General features: G+C 28.6%; 1 protein-coding gene across 15 annotated transcripts in view; it reads right to left on the reverse strand.

Annotated features, from left to right (window-relative positions):
• Positions 1 to 24,473, reverse strand: part of Gug (arginine-glutamic acid dipeptide repeats grunge) — a 220,262-nt gene that overhangs the window by 192,064 nt on the left and 3,725 nt on the right. The window contains exon 2 of one of the 15 annotated variants that reach the window (XM_075378110.1): positions 1,838 to 2,009. The exons of 11 other annotated variants lie outside the window; for them this stretch is intronic. The gene's annotated coding sequence lies outside the window, so the exon portion shown is untranslated. Of the gene's footprint in view, positions 1 to 1,837; positions 2,010 to 12,304; positions 12,443 to 24,118; positions 24,406 to 24,473 lie in introns of those variants that run through there. 3 more of the 15 variants (XM_075378126.1, XM_075378120.1, XM_075378150.1) reach the window with 3 other exon arrangements.

A 24,473-nucleotide genomic window follows, 5' to 3' on the forward strand; every position in this document is an offset into this window, starting at 1 on the left:
GAATTAACCCACCAGGTTGGTCTAGCGGTGAACGCGTCTTCCCATATCAGCTGATTTGGAAATCGAGAGTTCAAGTAAAGTCAGTTATTTTTACGGATTTGAATACTAGATCTTGGATACCAGTGTTCTTTGGTGGTTGGGTTTCAATTAACCACACATCTCAGGAATGGTCGAACTGAGGCTGTACAAGATTACACTCATATCATTCTCATGCATCCTCTCAAGTAATACCTGAATGGTAATTCCCAGAGGCTAAACAGGAAAAAGAAAGGAAAAAAGATGGCTGGGAATCAGTTGCGGACGATCCACACTCTGGAAGATCGTTAACGACAAAGTGATGACAATGTTGAGCAAATCAGAAACTTGATACATTACGACCAGCGATTAACTGTCTGAATGATTACAGAACAATTGAATTTGAACCATACCAAAGTCCATCAAATTTTGACAAATGAATTGGACATAAAAAAAAGTTTGTACAAAATTGTTCCCAAAAAACCTCACTGTTGAGCAGAAAAACAACAGGATGGAAATGTGCCATGAACTTCTAGGGCGAATTGAAACCGATCCTGATTTTCTAAAAAAAATGTTACTACTGATGATGAATCTTGAATATTTGAGTACAACCAAAATGCCAGAGCAAGGAGTGGCACACTTCAAACCCACCATGACCCAAAAAGGCAAAAATTACCAAATAAAAAATCAAAACCATGCTAATTTGTTTCTTCGATAGTATGGCATTATCCATAAGGAGTTTTTGCTTACAGGACAGACTATAAATAAATATGTTTACCAAGAAATTCTTGAAAGACTGCGGAAACTAGCTGCCTGCATGAGACCACCCGTCAAAAACAACTGGATGCTGCATCATGACACAGCATCTTGTCACACTGCAGTCTCAATTAATGAGTTTCTGGCAAAGAAAAACATTCCTTTAGTTCCTCAACCACTTTATTCACCTCACTTGAGTTACTGTGAATTTTTCCTGTTCCCAACTTTAAAAAAACATCTCAAACAATAATTTTGGAACAGTAATTGTATTAAAAAAATTTTAACCAACCATCTGAAGGATATTCTGGTTTCTGAGTTCCAACACTGTTATTAAGAGTGGAAAAACCATTTGAAGCACTGCGTGGCTTTCCAAAGGAATTATTTCGAAGGTGATGGAGTCCACGTATAATTAGATTGTAAATAAAAAGTTTTACTGAACCAGTCTCATTACTTTATTTACAGACCTCGTAGTTTTAGACTGCTATAAATTCAGTAATTATTTATATTAATGTAACCTTACATGGAAACACAATTCATCATTGAGATGAATATAGAATATATTCTACACATACTTTTAATAAATGACTGAAAACAATTTGAAATAAATCAGCACTTAAGCTTTATCTGGTTTCTTAAGTTTTTGAACAACTCTGATTTTTATGAAAATTTTAAGCATTTGAATCCCTAAGAAGAGTTCTTTGGTCCACTGATGGACAACCATAACATAAATAATTTCCAACCACCACCACCACCATTTTTAATGATGAAATCCAGTAAACATTTTATGCACAATTTATTTGACACAGCATCAGAAAACATATTTGAAAAAATTCTTGATTTGCATATAATGTGTTCTCCAATATTACAAAACATAAAGCCATCACTCTAATGAAAAACTGACTTTACAAGTAAACACTCCACAAAATAAATATTACAGGCTGTTTTAACTTAAAAGCACACATGTAAAAAACATTTTAAAAAATCAGTGTTTCCAATGGCCGAACTACATTTCCCTACAGATATATCTGTTGCCAGAAAGTGCATTTCTAAATTCAAATTTGCTTACATTTGGATGATTTGTAATGGTAGGTAACTGATATTGACTCTTCCTGGGCAGTTCTACAGTTGCATTTAGTTAGAATGGCAGTAAGGTCAACAGCTACCTTTGCAAATTTCTCACTAAACTTGTAAGTCATTTCACACTGTTACATTGTATTTTTTTTCATAAATTTTCTAAACTGATGTAATCACAAAAAAAACTATTAAACATATTTAGAATAAATTATTACACAATTAAATAAACTGTTCTGACTTAAACATTTAAAAGACAAACATAAACATTTCTTTAAAAGACAATATTATGAAAACAAACGTAATAAAAATTATTTATAAAAAACTAAATTCAATGATCAAATGCAGGTCCTTTTAATTTTTATTTTGTTAAGATTGTTATGTTTCATCTATAACATATAAAAAAAATTATAAAAATTTAAGAAATGAAGTCAGATTACTGTTTATCAAACAAATAACATAAACAAACAACCATACATGGCTCGGATACAGTATTATTCCCAATTATTAGAAATCTTAATCACAGAAACAGTAGTTATTATAATTTACAAAAATTAGATTTATTCTAAATGAGCCATTATAAACAGGTCTTTTTTATACATTCATTTCTTGATTAGAAACAAACGTGTTCTCATATCATCATTAACTAATATATATATATATATATATATATATATATATATATATAATCCACTTAATAAATCACATCCAGATTCCCATTCAAAAAATGGAAATCCATAACGAATTAGCAAAGTAGACCTTACTGCACCAATTTTAACACCACAGTTACATCACACAACAAACCAAAACAGTATCACATAGAACATATGAAATTTTTCAATGCAGACTACCTGCCATCCTGTCAATCTGAACAGATTCAATTAAAAATATATAGTTGCTAATAAAAATGTTACCAAGCCCAATGTAGAAAGGATTTTAGATACTATAGAAAAGTTTATTTGATAATTTCAATTATAAGTACATAGAAAACCACAAAGTAAATATACAAAAGAAAGAAGAAAAATTGTTAAAAAAAAAACGGTGTTATGTTAAACCGAGATAATGCTACTGATAATACTGTTATACAAGATGACAATGAAACTGACTGAACAGTTGGTAAATAAATTTAAAACTTAACAGGAATATTCCTCTTTCATAATAACAAGTGATTATCAAAACCAGGTAACAGTTGTATTTTTAAGTGATTTTTTACTACATACAAGAATTATTAAGTCATAGAACTAACAGTACAAATAATAAATTATAATTTTAATTATATACAAATTATATTTGTAACGGCTAACAGTTGAGAAAGTGGATTCAATGTGGTGTCAGTATCAAACGGATCCCTGCATTAGCAAAACTGACATACAATCTTCATATTTTGCAATTAATTCCTACCACACTGTAAATATTCAGTACTAAATCTTTTTTATTTTTGTAATTGCTTATAATGATTTAATCTATTCCTATAAACAGCATAATTTCTATCAGCATGAATGTATACATGCTGTACCTTGCTTTAAAAAATGTTACATAAAAAAAATATATTCTAAAATATAATATTTCAGGAAAATAAATAGTATATTTTGATTTATTCTGCAACCAAATTGTTAATACTACATACATTTTCTTCATACAAAGAAAATTTCTGGTTTCAAATTTTCCTTTGGTCTTACAATTTACAATATCGCACATCATTTGAAGACTGAAACACTTTAAAAAATGAATACAGTAATTTCACAAAATACTAGTACCCTAATATAAAACCTGTTTAATAAACTTAAAGGAAATTCCTAAGCTTAACATGAAAAATAAATTAAAAACAATACACAAATATAGAACACATAGAGATGTTAAGAAAAATTATTAAAATTTTAAAAGAAAACCCAATGTGTAGGACAATAACACATCACCTGGTATTGCCTCACTCAAGAAGTAAAAAAATTGTTAATACTAATATTTGAAGTATTAATAGACATAAAACTATCACTAAAATCGAGCACTTCCTTCACAGAAAATTCGATCTTTTCATTATAGTGAATTCTGATTTCATATATTTGTGGAATGTGGATGTAGCAGAGTTAATCTCTTATGATTTTTGTTAACACAAGTTCCAAATATTAATTTTGTGCACATAAGTAATTATTGTATAAAATTTCATTTTAATCTAAATTAGTCACCCAAAATGATTCTAAACTGAATTATATTTCTTAATCTACCTAATGAATAACAGAAACTATGAATCTATAGTAACATGTTTCATAATAGACAATTTTGTTATTTACAATAAAATGTCTAAACCAATATATTGCTTTGTGGCTGTTGCTTAATTTTTAAAAGAATATAATGGTTTATATATAAACACTTATTACACAATATATATATATATATATACACTTATTACACAACACTAAAAATTCAATTCACTTAAAATAATAAAAAAATGGTCGAGATTATAATACTCATAATCATCTCATTCATTTTATTATCATTTATCAATTATCCAACAAGAAAGAATGTCAATAAATAGTAAAAAATAGATTTTGTTGAATCAACTTTTTTCCTTTTTTTAAGGGGGAATAACAATTATAATAAGCAATTAAGTGTAAATTGGAGTATTAATTTCAACTATGTTAAACACACATGATTTTGTGTTAACTGCCGAAATAAAGTACATGAGTAAATGTTTTATGACTTTTTAAATTTCTCTATTTTATAGTTAACATAAACAATTTAGTTATAAATACAAAATAAAAAATATATTCTCTGAAAAAATAACCTCATGTTAAATCTATGTTGGATTGGTAAATTACATGGATTGGTAATGTCTGAAATTACCAACTACTTCAACAGGAGGTTTTTGTTTAATCTGATACCTATACTAGTATTAGTAATTTACTAGTAATAAAATCTGTTGGAATCTGTGAAACTATTTACACTTAATTTTATGGAAATGCTATGTTAAAAGTATACTATTATATAATAAAGAGGAAGAGGGTTTTTTTGTTCAGGATAAACAAAAAACTGCTCGATTGCTACTAAATTTTTACCCACCATTCTTGGCATAACTGAGAATTGATATATTTCATCTTGAAAAAATAAATATATAATGTAATATAATAATGTAATAATATATAATAATAATATACACACAAAAATGTAATGTATATAATAATAATGTAATGTATTATAATATATAATACATTATATATATATATATAATGTAGTAAATAGGGGACATCAGTTTTCGGGAACAGAAAAAAGTAATTTGAAAATTCTTGGAATTTATTAAGGAAATAACCTGACATTCAAGCCTCCATGGGGTACACCTGGATAGGAGGGGAATGTAGGACCTTTCTGAAATAGAGCAAATGAACTCTTGAGCGTTACTATACTCAGTTTACTGTGAGGATGTGGTGAAAAACCTGCCCTCCCAAATGAACTTCAACTGTTAGGCATGACGGAAAAGTCAATCAGTCTGATAACTATCACAGGGGGTAATGTTAAAGGAGAAACCCTCACCATACATGGTACAACTAGACCTTCGGATTGTGGGGAGCCTAGACCCTCATGTTCGGAAATATCGGAGCATCCTGGAAAACCTTCAAATGCGTTTAATAGACTGACTAAAAACTAAGATAAAACACTTCTTAGCAATGTTTAATGTCAACACACATACACAGACAAAAGAACTGCAGACAAGCTAAAACAACTGACTGACACACGAGATACGAAAAATATACAAATAACAGCACTACAAGAAACTCAATTTAGGGACGAACAGGAAATTACAAGAATTTACAAAGAAATACCAGCCATCACAAACAGCAGTGGAGTAACCACTTTAGGAATAGCTTTTGCAGTAATAAAAAACATGACAGGAAGCATAATTCATTTTTCATCTAAATCAGAAAGAATTTCAACACTATCCCTCAGATCAGGAAATAAAGGACATACCCTCATAAATGCACATGCCCTAGTGAATAAGGATATTAGAGCTAACCCAGATAAAGTAGACGCATTTTGGGAACAACTGGACATTACATCCAAATTCCACATTACACCAAAATTTTACTTGGTAATTTTAATGCCAAGTAGGAAAAGAAAAGAAATTTAGAAACATAGTGAGAGACTATCCAGTCAAGAGAAGAACATCAAAAATTGGGGAAATACTCATCATCACCTTCTGTGAAATCATTAATCTTAACTGATGAAAACGCACTTTAAAAACACGCCAAAAAGAAGAAGACATGGTCGCACCTACCACAAAAATAGGAGAGTTTCAAATAGACCATGTTGTTATAACCAGGAAAAACCAAAAATAAATAATGAACACCAGAGTTAAAAAATGACTAACTTAGATTCAGATCACTACTTAACAAAAATTAAAGTAAAATTTCAACCCTTAAATTCAAATCCAAACCACTAAAAAACTCAGAATAAATACAGAAGCACTCAGCCAAAAAAAAAAGAATACCTAAAAAAATAAACCAAAGAGAATTAGGAACGGATTGAAACGAGATCAAAGACAATTTAAAAAATTAACAGGACGAATTGCAGAACCTAAAAGAATGCCGAAGCACAGATGGTGGAACAATATGTGTGAAGAAGTGCCAAATAAAAGGGCGGAAGCATGAAACGATAGAACTCCCATAAAACGGATGAAAATTGAAACAATTTTAAGACATAACGAAAGACAAGGCGAGAACTATCAGAAGAGTCAAAAGGCAGCATAACACTAAATTGGAAATCATGGAAAAAGACTTCAAACAGTACAGCACAAGGGACTTTTATAAGACCTTCAAAGAAGAACTCCAAGCATATCAACCAGCAGGACTATGTTTTAAAAAGGGTGAACTACCTTTAAATAATAAAGAAAATTGCGATATTCTAGCTAAATATTTTCAAAATCTAAACTGTGAAACCCCTTAAGAATTATTAAATTTAGGAACTAATAAGAAACCCAACCCAGACTCGGAACCCCCCACAGAAGAGAAGATAGAATAGATCATTAAGACACTGAAAAACAATAAAGCACCTGGAGATGATGGATTAATGGCAGAAATGTTGAAATGGGGAGAAGGGAAAATAGTGAAGATGTAAAAATCTGTGGAAAAATTTGGAAAACTGAAAAAATCCTTCATACACACTCTGCATAACAAAGTAGACATCAACAGGCAAATCTCCCTCCTTCCAGTAGCATACAAAATTTATCTACGGCACTCCAATATAGAATCAACGAGCAAACGATCATTTAATTAGTGAATACCAGGTAGGATTTAGAAAGGGCAGATTTGTGCCAAACAAATTTTCAACCTTAAGAACATTATAAGGCTTAGAGCGATAACCGGCAAAAATATAGTAGTAACATTCATGGACTTTAAGAAGGCATATGACTCCATAGATAGACCAACATTATTTAAAATTTTAGAAGAATTTTACATAGACAGGAAGATAAGCAAAATTACCAAACAAACATTAACATGTACAACCATCAAAGTTAAATTCATGTGTGAAATTTTGGAAGTCTTCAGCATCAAGTCAGGAATTAGGCAAGGGAATGGATTATCACAAACACTTTTTAACACTGTATTAGAAAAAGTCACCAAGGAAATGGAAACAACTAGTAAAAGAGAATATCAAAGAAATAAGACTGGGACCAAAAATATAAAACAGCAATACAAACATGATTAAGAAAATTGAATAAGCCTACAGAATATTGAAGAACTAGTACAACAAAAAAAGTATATCCATACTAGCAAAGAAAAGACATTGCAACACAGTCATCAAGCCAGAAGGATTATACGCCGTTGAATGTTTATCCATGAACACAAAAGGACATCAAGGAAATTGAAAAGCGGAACAAAGAATACTGTGGAAAATTTTAGGACCACGGAAAAACAAAGAAGGTGAGTGGCGACTATGGAGCAATGAGGAACTCTGCAAGCAAACAAAAACTTTTACAACAGCAAGAAAACAAAGAGCTAAATTTTATGGACACCTAAAGAGGACAGATACAAACAGGCTGACAAAATTGATTTTTGATCATCTTATTATACAGTGTCCCACGAGGAAAAAACACACTTCATAGGTGTATTCCTCTCAGCAAAGTAATGAATAGAATTCACATAAACATCGGTCTAGAAATGCTTTGTTAGCAAGTTACGGCTAGTGAAAGATTTCGCTCAGAATTCAGCTTCCTCAGTGAAATGAGGTCATACTGAAGTTTTTAGGATGTTAATTGAAGAGGCAAAATTAGCAATTTCTTATGGATGTTGACCTACAAAATCTAATAAAATATGTTCCAGCTCAGTAGTTTTCATGATATCTGAAGTAAAACTAAAAAATCTGCTGTCTGAAAACTGTTTATTTTTAGTTTGCAACACAATAATGTTGCTAAAAGGGTAATAAATACGTAAAAATTTATTAACAAACTTGTACAGAATTTAATTCTAAAAATAATGATGTAAATAAGTCTAATAAAAATCACATAAACATTTTAAAAAATCAAATTTGACTGAAGAAATAGAAAAAAATGAATAAGCCATATTCTGGAAATTTTTTCAATCCATTTGTTTGTTTAAAAATGCCAGTTAATAATAAACAAATAGATACAGTTTTTTGTTAATTACTAACAAAACAGTTTTAAAACATTCTATAAAAAAAGGATTTCAAGAACACTGTATTAAGTTCTTAAGTTTACTGAAAATCTAAAGTTGGCAACACTGTTCTTTTCAAAAACAAAATTTGAATTAAAGTTATTGTACGAATGTTCAACAAATAACTTATTATTAAACATAACTAGTCTCTTATCTGTGGTTTGTGTAATCTACGTGCGTTTTAATTCCTTGTATGAAGTAAAAGAAGTATTGTGATCGTGAAAAAATTTGATTTTCATATTTCAACAGAAATATTAATTTTTACCACCTCTGAATCCATTTTGGATAGTTTTGGCATGACATCTGTACTTATGTACATATGTATCTCACATAACTCAAAAATGATTAACCATAGGATGTTGAAATTTTGGATTTAGGACTGTTGTAACATCTAGTTGTATATCTCCCCTTTTGATTGCAATCAACTAAACCAAAAGTCTCCAAAAAAGCCCAAAATCCAAAAATGTTTGGATTTTGGACTTCTTCTTAATTACATTGCCCTCATTGAGAGCTTTTCAATTAAATATCAAAAGTGGTAATTATTTTCATTAGTTCCAGAGTTATAGAATTATAGCCAAATAAAATTTTAATATTTGTATCTTGCAAGGGGAAGCCACATTGTTTCAAATCAGATTTCATCACTTTTTTTTTTTAATTTAGATATATTGCTATGTTAATAAACTATTAACCTTTGGTTGTAAAAAAAAAATTATGATGAATAATTCAATAACAAAAAAAAAATGCATGAAAAAATATCACACGTTATTAATGAAATAAGATTTTATGTATTTTTCATTTTAAAAGAATGTGTACATGTAATTTAATTTACGTACAAGGAAGTCATGTGGTATCCATAAGAGATTTTTTATGGGAAAAAATAAAAGTTACAGCTAAAAAACAAAAAAAGAGAATATATATTTTTTTAGAGGTGGGGAATAAATTTTAAGAAATATTTTTCTTCAAATATTCATATGTAGGTTAAGCTTAACAGATCTGCTTATGTAAAGTTTTTTATAAATCATACACCCCATTCATTAAAGATTAAAAAAAGAAAAGAAAATTTTTCAAAAAGCTTTTCTACATTTTAGGTCTAGGTAAATAATTTTAAAAAATGTAGACATTTTCTGATTGCTCTATATATGAAGTATAAACTTTCAAAAAATTCTTGAAAAATATTTAAATCGAAGTGAGATAAAGCAAAAGAGCAAAAAACACATATATTCCAATTTTAATAGGTGGAGGTTGATTTTTTGAAAAACCTTTTTTATGGATTATTTATGTATACAATTATAGGTAATAAATTTTCTTTAATAAATTTTTTTCTAAAATACCTTTGAAGAAAACTGAAATTATTTTTTTCACAATATCCCCAACCTCCTTAACGAATCTTTAGAAAAAGAAATATGATCAGTGCCGCATATATGAAGAAAACTATTTGATTCAAATTTTAAGAAAATCAGTTTGGTCAATCCTGAGATGTAAGACCAAAAGCAATGCAACACACATATATGCATACAAATGTTTTTTTTTTGGTCTAGATGAACTATTTCAACCCTAAAACACAAAAATTTGCAAAAACCCTGATCTTTGACATGATCACAATCCTTTTCCCTTTAATATAGCTCTTCTAACTATTTCACTGATAAATGATATTATCACAATAATAAAACTGGGTATACAACAAAGATTGTCTCACATTTTGGTAGAAGTTCCTGAATATGAAAAAAAATTCTTTTATAAATATCGGTTCAGAAGTGCTAGCCCTTTTCTTATGTTTTTCCAGTGTTTTAAATAAAATTCATACCTCAAGAACTAACAGAAATAGGAGAGTAATAATTGGTATAAGTATTTAAAACTGAAAGTTTTTATAAAATGAATAACTAATGAAATTCTACAATTCAAATTTTTCAACAGTAAACAAAATTCTTAACCATGAATATTTTTGAAACTATTGTTCTAATACAATTGTTTAATTACCTAAATTCTCTATTGTGGAAAAATTACAGACATTTTTATAGTGAAAAAATCTAAATAGTTCACCAAAACTAAAATAGTACCATTGATGTCATTAATGTTTAAATTACACAAGAGAAAAATAATGCCATTTAAAGAATTAATTTTAACAATTTTGTCTTCAGAGACATAAAATTTGTTTTTAATAAAGTAGTAAAGAGTTTGATATTTTTATGATGCTAAATACAAATTTTATTATTTTGATAGTAGACCAATAAACATTTACAGTATTTTTCATATCAATTAGCAGTTGATGGTCCCACCCTCTTCCCCTCACATAATTCTCGTTATTCCTACCCACCCTGCTGCTTACTGATGATTATAAGTATCCATCAGTTTTAAAAAGTTACATTAAGTTGTGGTTTTAGATATAAATGGATTGATTCTTGTTCTCTGCTTTTAGGAAAGAAATATGTACAATTTAAAAAAATATATTCACATTCTGTGTACTCAGCATCAGTTTAAAACCATTCTTAAAGAAGTGTTTGCTGCAACCAAAGAAATGAAAACAGAGTTCACACATTCAGCTGCCTTCATTTCATATGGAACAATTTATTAATTTATTAATAGTTTACTGTTGACAAATGATTTTTTAATGATAATGTTAATTAATGTCTGTTCATATAATGATTGCATTTTAAAAGACACTAACAGTTAAGGCACCAACTAATAAATATTTTTTTTAAATTTCAATAACTATTATCTCCTATTTTATATTGGCATTTAGTATTTAAATGAGTGACCAAGGGAGTAAACTCAACTCAAGGTTCAGCAACCAAGTCTGGTGTTATCCACATTGTTAAAATGTAAATAATAAGCATAGAAACATTTTCAGGGTTTTATTAAATTTTTCTCTAATACTTATAGCTAAATATTTCTTCATAACTTTCATTATTTACATAACATAACCATGTATTGTTTGCAGTTTTCAATGTCCAAATTACAATGATTTAGCCTCATGTAACGAAAAAAGGTTTTTGTTTTACAGTAATTTTTAAATGCAAGAGGTAAGGACTCTTTGGAGTCCTTACAGAAGGGTTTAAGCGAGCATTGGACATTTAGCTCATCACCTGAAATGCAAATACCACAGTCAGCTAAGACCTGTTACTAAAACTAGAACTGTCATGTTTTAAACTTTGGTCCATAATAAAAAATACATTTAATTTCTTCACAGAACAAAATATAAACAAATGGTTAAATGAATTTTGAGTTTAAATGTAGGTAATTCTTCCAAAGCAGTGTGAAACTACAACCACAAGTTCTGCTTCAAATTTGAATTCATTCCCAAAATCTGCATTCACTTGTGATTCAATCAAGGATTATGTATATGTGAAAAAACATCTAAATAATAAAGCTTTTTTAAAATGTGAAAAATTTCACAACTGATTTTAAATATCTACAACCGCCACAATTAAACTAATTTTTTATAAATAAGAATTTTAGCAAAAAATAAGATACAAATATCATGTAAAAAAAAAACTCCAAAAATGCTTTATCTTCAAGTTACAGCTTATGTAAAACATTTTCCATATTTTCCATTAAAAGCTTGGCTAAAGTTCCAGATACAAATTTTCAATAAAATTTCTACATGAATTAACATAATTTCATAACATAACATGAATAAATTTAAACATTAACATAATTTCACAAAGCAATTATTTTACAGCATTTCAAAACAAATTGTAAAATATACCCTAGAAAAGAATTTTCTCATTCTTTTCTGGATATAGTAAAACTGTTTGTTACATCTTACAAGTTGCAATTATTATTAAGATAAAGACACTTACGATTAAAGGAAGGAACCACTGAGGAAAAGGAAGGCTGGATATATTAGGCAGATCATGAGCAACATGAGCTGCCACGGTTTTCAACAACTCAAGAGGAAGGCCAGGGAGGAAGGCTTTGGAAGCATACTGCAAACCAATCTATGAATTAATGACAACAGAAAGAAACACTTAAATTTTAAACAACTTTTAAATAAAAATAATATAAAAAAATTACCATTAATCACAAAATTTACTAAATTAAATATAAATACAAACAAAAACTATGTAATAATTTAAATTAAATACAACTGTTGACAATATATTCAAACCTGGATTGCAATCAATCAGTTATTACATAGTAGTTAATATAGTAACTGATAATTTTTTTTTTTTTTTATTGTACAGAGTAACCCCATTTGAATTTTCAGAAACTGATTTAAGCACTCAATGACTTAATGACACTATTCATACAAAAAAACCAAAATATAACATGTACATTCAGTACATGAAACCCTCCATATACAAAATGTAAAATAAAACAAAAAAATTTCAAATTTTTCTTATACAAATATACAAAACAAAAGACGCCCTACATTCTAAAAGTTAATCAGATAATTTTTAGTATTTTTCTTTAGTCTAATCAAAACTATTTTTTTTTCTAACTAATTTTTAGTTAATCATTAGTCTTTTCCAGATAATTTTCTGGACAAAAATTTTAACAAAATTTGATTCAATATATTTCTTTACTTTTAAACAGCTCCTTCCTAAATTAATTTTATAAAAATGAATAATTATCCATTCACTGTTAACTGCCACTACAAAATGTTTACACATTTTTAGTTGAAACTGAATGTATTTAATGCATTCATTTAATATTCAAAATCATATATTCTTATAAATTTAATCATAATAATGTTTGAAGAGAATAAATAACCATTATCTAATTCCTAACAAACATTCTGAAAGTAGAGACCTTTAAAGATAAAAAATATTTATTATTTTAACACTGAAAATGCTAACTTTTATCAATGAACAATATCAAAATTAACTATTCAAGTGTATATTCAAATAAGAAAAATTCATAGTACAACAAAACTAATTTTTTGGGGGGAAATTTCTGCTTTAAGGCACTAATATCAACTCAGACACTAATATCTACAATAAGGTGTGTATAATGATTGTGACGTAAAGCAAAAAAAATGGGCATAAATATTACAATAAACCGCAATAAATTCTCAAATAAGTTATATTCAGAACATGCTGTGAAAAAGGTATGACGTAGCATGGCAATAAAGAATTTTCATTAGAAAAAAAAAATTATCAGTTCCTGAAATTCAAAAATGCACAATCCATTACAATTACTACAAGAAATCAAACAAAAAAATTTAAAGCATATTAAAATAAATAATCTTATCATATTGTTAATGCTATCACAGTTACAAAGTCTCATAACAAAAACAACCTCTGTATATCAAAAATGTCTGCAAGTTTACATTACCACTCACTTTATAATTTCATCACCACCAAAAACATATACAAAGCAATACCATGTTGACTACTTGTAACCTTTATATATCATCCTCACATTCTTTACTACTGTAACATCATTAGCATCACTTGTAAAAATCTCTGACAAACTGTGGTAACTTTCTTGCCTATCTTCTCTTTCTTGCACGCATCACATTTCAAATTATTCAAAATGAGTCCTCTTGTTTCAGAAACTTACATAATTTTGAAGCTGTTACATTTACTTTTAGGATCTGTTATTTAAAATTTTCAGGCAGTAATAAATCATATGTATGGATACTATCACACTGCGATCTGAGATTTTTTTAATGTCAAGCTTTTACCACTGTTGATTTTAAAATGAATGATTCAGCTTAAGATTCCAGCACTACAAAGTTGTTATAAGAATTTTTTAATGATTTTTGGAAAAAATACTTGACTAAAAGTTAACTAAGTCAATTACATAATAACTGCAATTCATGCAAATATTATTTTACGCAAAAGCGTTACATTATAATTAATTTTTTTTAAATTTAAAAGTAAAAAGTATATATGATTTTTTATAATAAATTTTCATATTTCTGCAAAAAAAAACTTTTCTTATAAATAAGAAAAAATGTTAAAATCAGGTTTAGAAAAAGGTTTTTAGGATGAAGTGTTAAAATACAGTATGACTCAGAAGTATAAAGACCATAATGCAACTTAAAAGAGAAAAACTTCTTTTAAATAATAGATTTTTTAAGTGGAATGAAATTGTTTCATGAATAATGGAGCACTACTTGTTGTAAATATCTCAAAGTTAGGATAATGGTAGTGCTAAGGTATATGATCTTATTCAACCAAATTTTTTATTAAGTAGTGTAAGTTTCTCTTTCATTTACTGATGCAACCGAAAATATACTGATATTAATGCCAATGCAAATTGACTAAAAAATAAAATTATAAGTTTCAATTAGTAAAAGGGAAATTGTATATGTTTCTGCAAAGTTAAACTTTAAGAAAGTATAAAATAATTCAAAATTTTATCCAACTAAAGAAAACATTGAATACAATTTTAAAAAACAGAACATTAAAGAACAAAATTCTTAAGCCTATTTCTATTGACGTTAATTTACGTTTACCAAATTAATAAAGGTGAATTTAATGTTCAGTAACCTCATCACATTGCCTCAAATCATGGCTGCCATAAATCTGAAGAAGTATAAATTCTTTTATAATGTAATCCTAAACAATACTTGTCATTAATAAATCTGCTTTCAAGGTACAGGTACAAACAATTCTTTAAGTGGCATCAACTGATATCGTCATTAACACTTAATATTAACAAAATACATATGCAATATTGTTTCATTTTTTTTCAACAGGAATCTGTCCATCACTAAAGATGACTTATAATTTTCTTTTTAATCCTTCCTTCATTATTACCAGCTTTTCTGTACAAGTGCTTTGTTGAAGATGCTATGGAACAATCAAATGAGAGGATATAAAACCCTTACCAAGAATCATTTCCTAAGAATTATATGAGTTCTGTTCTTATTCAAATTCAAAAGAGAGTATTATATTTTTTTAAATACTACTTTCAGCTCCAACAATCAACACTAAGAGTTAACATTTATGTTTCATCATATTTATACACACAAAGGTTAAAAATCCATTAAAAATTGCAAAAAATAATTTAAAAGAATTAAATGTAAGAAATTTTGGTACTTACATAGCCCATCGACAAGTAAATCGCAAAATTTTGGGTTATTGTTAATATCACCCGATATAACCATTATATTACCATTTTTATAACCATTTATATTTGTTTTATAAATATAATTTAGCCAAACAACTTACGCTCACTTCACTCACTAACCTTGACTAATTAACACAGTAATGTTTTGAGTATTTAAATAATAAATTCAGTAATTATTGCAATTATTTGTTATTTAAATAATCAAAACATTACTGATAATTAGTCAAAGTTAGCAAGTGAAGCAAGCGTAGGTTAAGTTTGGTTAATTTATATCTATAATTATAAGCAATAATGCTTATATTTTTAATATGTAAAATATGTTAATGATCCTGTAACTTTGAAGTATTTTCAAAGTTACAGGCTCATTATGGTTATGATCAATAAACTAATATGTAAGTACCAAAATTTTTAAGTTTTATTCATTCAAAACTTGTTAATAATAATTGAGCATTTTCAGCACACTATCAATAATTAGAAATTTCATCCATTTTTTTAAGCTTTCTTTTTCAACAATGAACATTTCAATAGTTGTTAACTAAAACAAACACTATTAAAATAACAAAACAATCACTCTTCCTCTTCCTTTAAATAGTTTTAATACTTTCACAATAAAATATGTTGTAATTAATAAAAATTCAACATTACTATTAATATCAAAAACAGTAATGCTAATCATATATTAGTGTGAGTATTAATAGAAAAATACACAATTAATTTAAACAAAAAACAAAAAAACAGGACATCTAATAGAATATCACCACGTATTTTGTCAATACATAGTCATTATCAAAAAAAAAAAAAATAGAAGAGAATTTTTGTTTTTGAAACCATCACTACTTCAGTCAGAAACGCACTGATTTTCTGAGTATAACACTGCATACATTCAATTAACGAATAGACCCTAGACACAAGTATCAATTTTCAACTCGCTTACAACTCTGACACACTGCATAAGCATATGTAAAAAATACACCATTACACAGTAAACACATAACCTCAAATTGAGGAAATATACGTTGTCAACCATAAACTGAGAGTAACTCAAGAACAACTCAACAACTTTCATCAAATTTTCACATGCACTACTTCAAATATATTACTTTAGCATATCTAAATTTCAATGAAACTGATCTGAGTAATTTTGGAGATTTTTGGGCCATAAGATTTTATACATGCATGCTACTTTCATAATCCTCATACCTTTAATAATCGAAAAGAAAATTCATTTTCACCCACCCCCTCAATCCCACTACCTGACAAAAAAAAATACTTCGAACTGACATATGTTATCTATTGTCAATCTTAAATTGAGTGTAACTCGGGAACAACTCAACCAATCTTCATCAAATGTTTACATGCACAACTTCTGATACACTACTACAGCATATATAAATCTCAATGAAACTGATCTGGTAGTTTCGGTAAATTTTTAAGCCACAAATTTTATACATAGGCACATATATATATATATATATATTATATATATATATATTATATATATATATGTATAATATTGTGTAAAAACATTTCTGCAAAAAACTGAATACTCCCAACTTCTATATCACTGTAATATCCCCCCTTACATGAATTAAACAATAACTTCTTCATATGCCAATAATTTTAAATATGTAACCCAATGTTTAGTCAGGATAATTAATTTTAAAATCCTTAACTTATAAGCATGAACAAGCAAAAAAGTGAAGCTCTATTAACTGGTGTTACACAAAGTCTCAGTACAGATAGCAAGTAAAAACTACAATTAAAAATAGTCAAGCTAATATTGGCTTTAACAACTTTTTTTTGAATATTGAAATGTTTATTTACGTTAAACATTTAAAGAATTATTTTAAAGTCTTTACACTTAGTGTAAAGTCTCTTTACATTCAAAACCAATTGTACAAAATATAAGTGACTTATACAATACTACTTGATATTTTTTTAAAGCATTCAGAAAAATTTTTTCTCTTCTATTTTTAAATTATTTTTTCTTTAAAAATATATTATTACTAACCCATTTTTATATTTATTAAAATACAGTAAAAAAGATTTTATTAAACTTTATTACAGGTAATACAAATAAATAAAAAACCATTTGCACACAAAAGCTAGTACATTAGAATAGTAGAGTTCATTGTTACATGTCTTCAGAATTTACTGCAGATAAGGAGACTACTATTAATCAACAAAACACAAGGAACTCTAAAACTTGTCACTCAAGAGGATAATTACAATTATATACTACTCTGAATCAGTATGTATGAGGGTTATTTTTTTTTCAAGGTCCGATTGGTCGCAAAATAAAAACTGGCACAAAAATCGGATGAACCCTTGCGCAGCGTCTCCAGTATGGCCTTCAATCACACCGCGTCACTTCATTTAGTTCTGAACAGACAGCTAGCACGTAAACATGACTACAACAATAGCATCTCCCGCCAAGTGTGAAGTGTATGCAGTAATTCGATTTCTTCAGGCTGAGGGGTGTAATGCAGCTGAAATTTTTACGGTGAAACTTCAATGAGTGACAGCAAAGTGAGACAATGGTGCAGGAACTTTAAAGCAGGACGTGCAGATGTTCATGATACAGGCGGTCAGGGAAGGAAGCGAGTGTCAACCGATGAACTTGTTGAGTGAGTGGATGAGGCAATTTGAGAAAATCGTCGGTTCACAATTTCTGTATTGAGCGATTCATTTCCTGAAATTTCAAGGTCAGCTCTCTACACCATTGTGAGTGAGAGACTTCAGTACCGCAAACTTTGAGCAAGATGGGTTCCCAAGATGCTGTCCAACCATCACAAAACAATGAGAATGGACGCCTCTGTAATGTTTCTCCAGCGCTACCACAATGAAGGAGAAGGAAGATTTTTTGAACAAAATTGACACAGGGGACGAGACATGGGTCCATTTCAAAACTGAAGAAACAAAAGAACAATCCAGACAGTGGTGGATGCATTCTCATTCTTCCAGCAAACTAAAGAAGTTCAAGCAAACCTTCTTCAACAGAAAGTGTATGGCTACTGTGTTCTGGGACCGGAATGGAGTTCTCTTGGTGGAATTCATGGAACTGCATGCAGCCTCATACTGCGTGACTCTTCAACATCTACGGAGGGCAATTCAGAATAATCGGAGAGGAGACCGTTGTCTTTCTCCATAACAATGCTCGGCCGCAACCTGCAGCTGTAACAAAGAAGCTCCTGCAGCATTTTTGTTGGGAAGTGTTTGATGACTCACCATACAGCCCAGACTTGGCTCCATCCGATTTTCACCTCTTTGCTCACATGAAACGCTGGCTAAGAGGACATTTTGACACAGACATCGAGCTGCAGACCAGCGTAGAAACATGGCTGAAAACACAGGCGGCTCCGTTCTATGACAAGGTTATTGGAAAGTTGGTACCACGCTATGAAAAATGTCGAAATCGGAGTGATGACTATGTAGAGAAATAGTGTAACTATGCAAGTGCTTGTTACAAATAACAAATTTTTATTTTCACTGTGGTTTTAATTTCGTGGCTGATCGGACCTTGAAAAAAAATAACCCTTGTACATCAATCAAGTAACAAAGGGAACCTACTTTAATGCTTTTTAGAATATAAAACTTTTCTAAAAATTTAAACCACTGGCTACTAACTATTGCACATGGTAACATTTTTTTACTATTATACAATTCACCCTTACCTACTCTAGTCATATGTATATTAATCTGACAATAACAGATCACATTCCAGGGGTCATTTGTTTAAATGTGGTTTAAATACCAAAATTTATCATACATCATGACTTTGTAACACTATTCTAGAATTAATTATAAATAAATAAGATGATTAAATAGTAAATAGGGTAACTTCAGAAATATAAACCTAACTAATAAAATAACTACCTAAAAAAAAAATTTAGACTAACACGCTTAGAAATACAATAAAATAGGCATTTTTTATTTAAATTTTGACTTTATTATGTCAGTAGCAGACTAAAGAAAACTTAAAAATGCAACACTACCTTCAAAATTTAAATGATAATTACAATTTTTTAAAGTTTAATTTATTTCATATTTACAATTTTATTTGCAATTAAGATGTGGTAGGGGTTACAAAAAAAATTCTTAAATTGAAATACAGTCATCCATAAGAAACACAAAGGTCAGACATTTTTTTCTTAATAAAAAAAGAAAAGGAATGCAAAAAAATGATACACAGATACTGTTCCAGAGGTCTCTAGAAATGAGATTATTTTTTTATCCTTTTTCAAATTAGTTTTCTTGGATTTTAAAATCAGAATGTAATCAGGGTCTTTACATATATATATGTATGTATGTATGTGTGTGTGTACACTTTTTCCATGCTATATGGTTTATTTGTGTTTCCCAGGTCAGGTAAATGAAAGTAATAATGAACCCCCCAGCCAATCAGGGTACACATCACTTGCCCTTCCCATCTAGCCGGTGGCTCTGTCCCCTGTGTTCATTCAATTTATGCTTATGAGAATAATAATGATAAATAAAAATTAAAGCATGTTCAATTTATAAAAACTATCAATGTATAGTGATTTCTTCAGAGCAACAGTTTGGTCAGTACAGGACCCACTAGTTGATTTTTTTATTTCCCATCGCAGCTTTGCTCAAAAAAAAAAAACAAATCAGAATTACAAACATAAATTACCATTACAATGTTAACAAATTTCATGATTAATTAGCAATAGCATCAAAACAGAAAAAATGTAAAATGTTTTTACCACATCAAAACAGAAAAAATGTAAAATGTTTTTACCACATAAAATATTAAAATTCAAAAAACCTGAAAATGGTTTTTACATATTTATCTGAAGAATATTTACAAGCCCAAAATGAGTGAATATCTTGTTCAGTATAGTTGTACATTGGGAAAATCTGCAATCATTGTTTTTGAATTTTTTTTTTCTTTACCCCTTTCAAGGTCAAATTTTAAAAATATAGAATTGGTTTTTATATAATCACATGAAGATTACACACACCAAAAATCAAGCTGATATCTTCATTTGTTAAAAAGAAATTAAAAATGTAATAAATTTCATTGTCTCCATTTTAACCCTTTAAACTCAGAATTTAAAAAAATCCTTTACTTAGTACTCACTTATACAGTAAAAAGAGAGTGTATACAGAGTTTCATCAATTTACCTTCGGTGGTTTTTGCTAAGCATTGATTATGAATCACTCAAAACATGTTGTTTTGTTTTTTTATATATATATATATATATATATACACACACACGCGCGCTAACCGGTCAGGGGACTCCCCCCTGGACCCTCAACGCATTTGTTATCCTCATGATTGTGAAAATATTAAATATTTTACAGGTATTAATTCAAGGAAAAAGAATCAGTCATTTTACTTCATTATAGCTCTGTTGCCATGGTGACAGAAATATAATGAAGTAAAAGGATTAATCTTTATTTCTTTAATGAATAGCTTTAATGTCTTAATCCCCACACAAGCTAGAGTCTTGATCTATGGCTAAAACCTTCCCTGGGATAACACACACATATCTAGAAAATTTGAAAGCAATCAGTTTGTTGGTTCTCACATGATGCTTTGGCAAACAGATACAAAACTTAAAACTTTTGCACTAACATATAATTCATCTTCACCAATGACATATTAAATGTTCTAGCATCCCCACTGCAGCTTAGTCCACACTAAATAGTTACATGCATTTCCCATTGTGGTCAGGGATAATTAGCCAGTCGTGGTTTATTTCACGTGCCCTTCCTGCCTAGTCAGATGGCTCTGGCTCTTGGACCCCATTGTGTTCATTAAACACATGTTTATGAAAATAATAATGAAAAATAAAAATTAAAGCATATTCAACTTGTAAAAAAATCAACTGTATTGTATGTAATACAATACACCCAAAACTTTGAGTGATATAAGAATGTGGGTTTCAAAACAGTCCATCTTAAAAATATTAATTATAACTAATAAAAATGTGTTTTTCCCAGTTCTTAGCATTACCCAGAAAAAACTAATAGGAAGTGACTGTACTTTGTTTCTCTTTTTTTCTTTAATTACTTTTATTTTCTAGTGAAGTAACCAAAGGCAGTTGCAGCCATATGTCACACATACTGTAACAGAAACTGTGTTGGTTGAGCCGCCACACCCCTAAAAAATCAAAATCCAAAAAACTCTGAAATGGTTTTTAAGATATAATATATCCGAAGAGTATTTGCAAGGCACAATCTAGTGAATATTTCATTTAGTACAGTCTGAAAAAACGAAAATTTGCTATCATTTCAAGGTTGAATTTCAAATCAGTTTCTAGATATTTATATGAAGATTACACACTAAAAATCAGGGTGATATCTTCATTTGTTACAGAGAAATACAAAATGATTGCCAGGTTTCAAAAAAAAAAATTCAAAATCCATTTTAACCCTTTAAACTCGGAATTTCAAAAAATCTAGAAATTAGATTTTAGATATTCACATGAAACACCAAAAATTAAGTTGATACCTTCATTTTTTACCAATAAAAAAAAAAAGAAAAGCTAGAGATTTAGAAGAAACACCAAATTAAGTAATTTGATAAACTATGTTCTGCAATTAAACTTTTTTTCTTTTATTATTTAAAATTAAAAATTAAAGTTTTAACATATTTATCAAAAATAAGTTAAATTTTAGAGGATCTACCTAAGTAACTCTATAAAAAAATAATATTAAACTAAATGTTTATACCCTATAAAAAAACTAATAATGATAATGTAGCCAAAGAAGACATTTCAACTAGTTCACAAGGAAACATTTTTTTCATTTTTTAGAATATTACAATTAAAAGAAATGAGTAAGTTCTGACAATAAGTTTTACCGCCTTATCTTATTAATGATACCCTGCACCATTATTCTGGGTTACCCTCATTTTTGCTTCTTTTAGCTCATTTCATTTTTATTTTTATTTATAAAAGTTTTCCAGAATGACATTACCCTTTCTTATTCTTACACTGTCTATGGATTTAGCCCTTTACTATATTGTACATACCTCCCCGAGACCTTAAAAATTGATTTTACATTTATGAATAAATGTTTTATTTCTTTTAAATGTGTGAAAGAATACAACCAACATCCAACACATTCAGCAGGCCTATTTTATTGGTTTATGCAGTGATAACAGTCATTATACCATGGAGTAAAGTAGAGCACCATACCTGCAAAGAGCCATCAAAGGTCAAAGGGCAAGTCACTTCTACAGTTCTCACAACATTGAATGTAACTGAACACAACAAATTTATCAAAAAACACTGCAAAAAATAACGCTATGAAATAAAAATAGATATATATTTTCCAATTTTTAGACATCTGTACATCTTGTAGAAACCAAGTTGGCACACTGAGCATACTGATGGTGAAGAGTGAAGTGCATCTACACTGTAGTAGATGCACTTCACTATTCACCATCAGTATGCTAACCTAAACTATGCATACTGCACTGGCTAACCTCACTTTATTAACTCTGAGTAATCTGCCACAAAGTGAAAAACAATAAGAATTATACTGCAGTATAACTTCTTTTTTTTACAGATGTATAATTCTCATAATTTTATATACTATGTCAACTTCAGAATGAAAAGATATGGCAGACAAGGATAAGAGAATATATACTTTATTTTCAACTGTGTGTACTTGTATGAGTAGATCAGTGCCAGTTTGGCTTGAACAATCTATAACTTCACAATTGTTTAGAAATTTTAGAAAGTTATCTAGAAAAACTTGTTACCAGACAAACTTCCTCATAAAACAAATAAGAGATCATCAAAACTGTTTTAATTTGAAAAGTAAGGCTTGAACATAAAGAATACGAATAGAATAAGTCAAATGAAATCTCCTTTTTTTAATTGTTTGAAAGTAGAAATAAATGTATTTAAAATAAATTATATTTCTCCACTTCTACATTTTTTAGTATAAAAACTAATATAAACACAAATTTGTTTGTATAAGGTTCTACATGAACACTGTCAACTCACTTAAAAATATAATTTTCACACAATTATGCCCACAATTGTAAAGTGAAAAATTTTCTTTATCTAAATAGTTTTAAAATGCCCATTCACAATTCTGAAAAACTACTTTTAACCACTTTTCTTTAAAATATCAATTATATTAAATAAAAAAATAATTATATTGCAGGTAAAGTGTAACAAAAAATTATAATTTTTGAAATTTAAGTAACCTCAATATCCAATTAGTTTCAATCACACAAATATTACTGTTACTGTAACGCAACTTCATTTTTAGAATAACTAAAACTTATGTTTTACTTTTATACTTTTTTATTTAATTATTAATAGTAACAAAACAAAAGTGGAATTGGAATATAACAAAATTGTGTTATAGCTACAAACTAAGCAAAGTGGAAATGTCACTTGTCACACAACTAATTCAGCAACGTAACTCTCTTATAATGATTTTCAAATTAAAGAATTTTAAAAATGTCAGAATAAAATAAATTCTGATTTTGGGATAGTCTTTGTACCCAGTCATCATACAATGATACATTATTGTTAGTTATTGTGTTTCAGTAAATATTTTCTAGTAATTATCAAATAAATGTAATTCTTGTGATCTCTTACCTGCTACTGAACACATACAGCAAGATAATTTTTTATTTATTTTTTTTAATTTTACAGACAGTTTAGTGCACCTTCTGATTATTTTACTGATTTACTCTATGACTGATTAACTATTAGCTTCCTAATCCCCAAAGATACCTTCAGTTGTAAGTGCAATTCACTTAAATTTTTTTTTTCTGTTCTATTACATAATGAAGTACAATCTACGGATTATATTACAAATTATTATATTATAAATTTGATTATTTAAGGATAATTAAAACAAAATCTATTAGTTATTGTTGAATTAAAATTTGTTAATTATGATTTATTCATATTTTCATCAATCTGAAAAAATAAATAAACAGATAACAAA

The sequence above is a fragment of the Lycorma delicatula genome, chromosome 1 (genome assembly GCF_047948215.1).
Source record: "Lycorma delicatula isolate Av1 chromosome 1, ASM4794821v1, whole genome shotgun sequence".
NCBI lineage: Eukaryota > Metazoa > Arthropoda > Insecta > Hemiptera > Fulgoridae > Lycorma > Lycorma delicatula.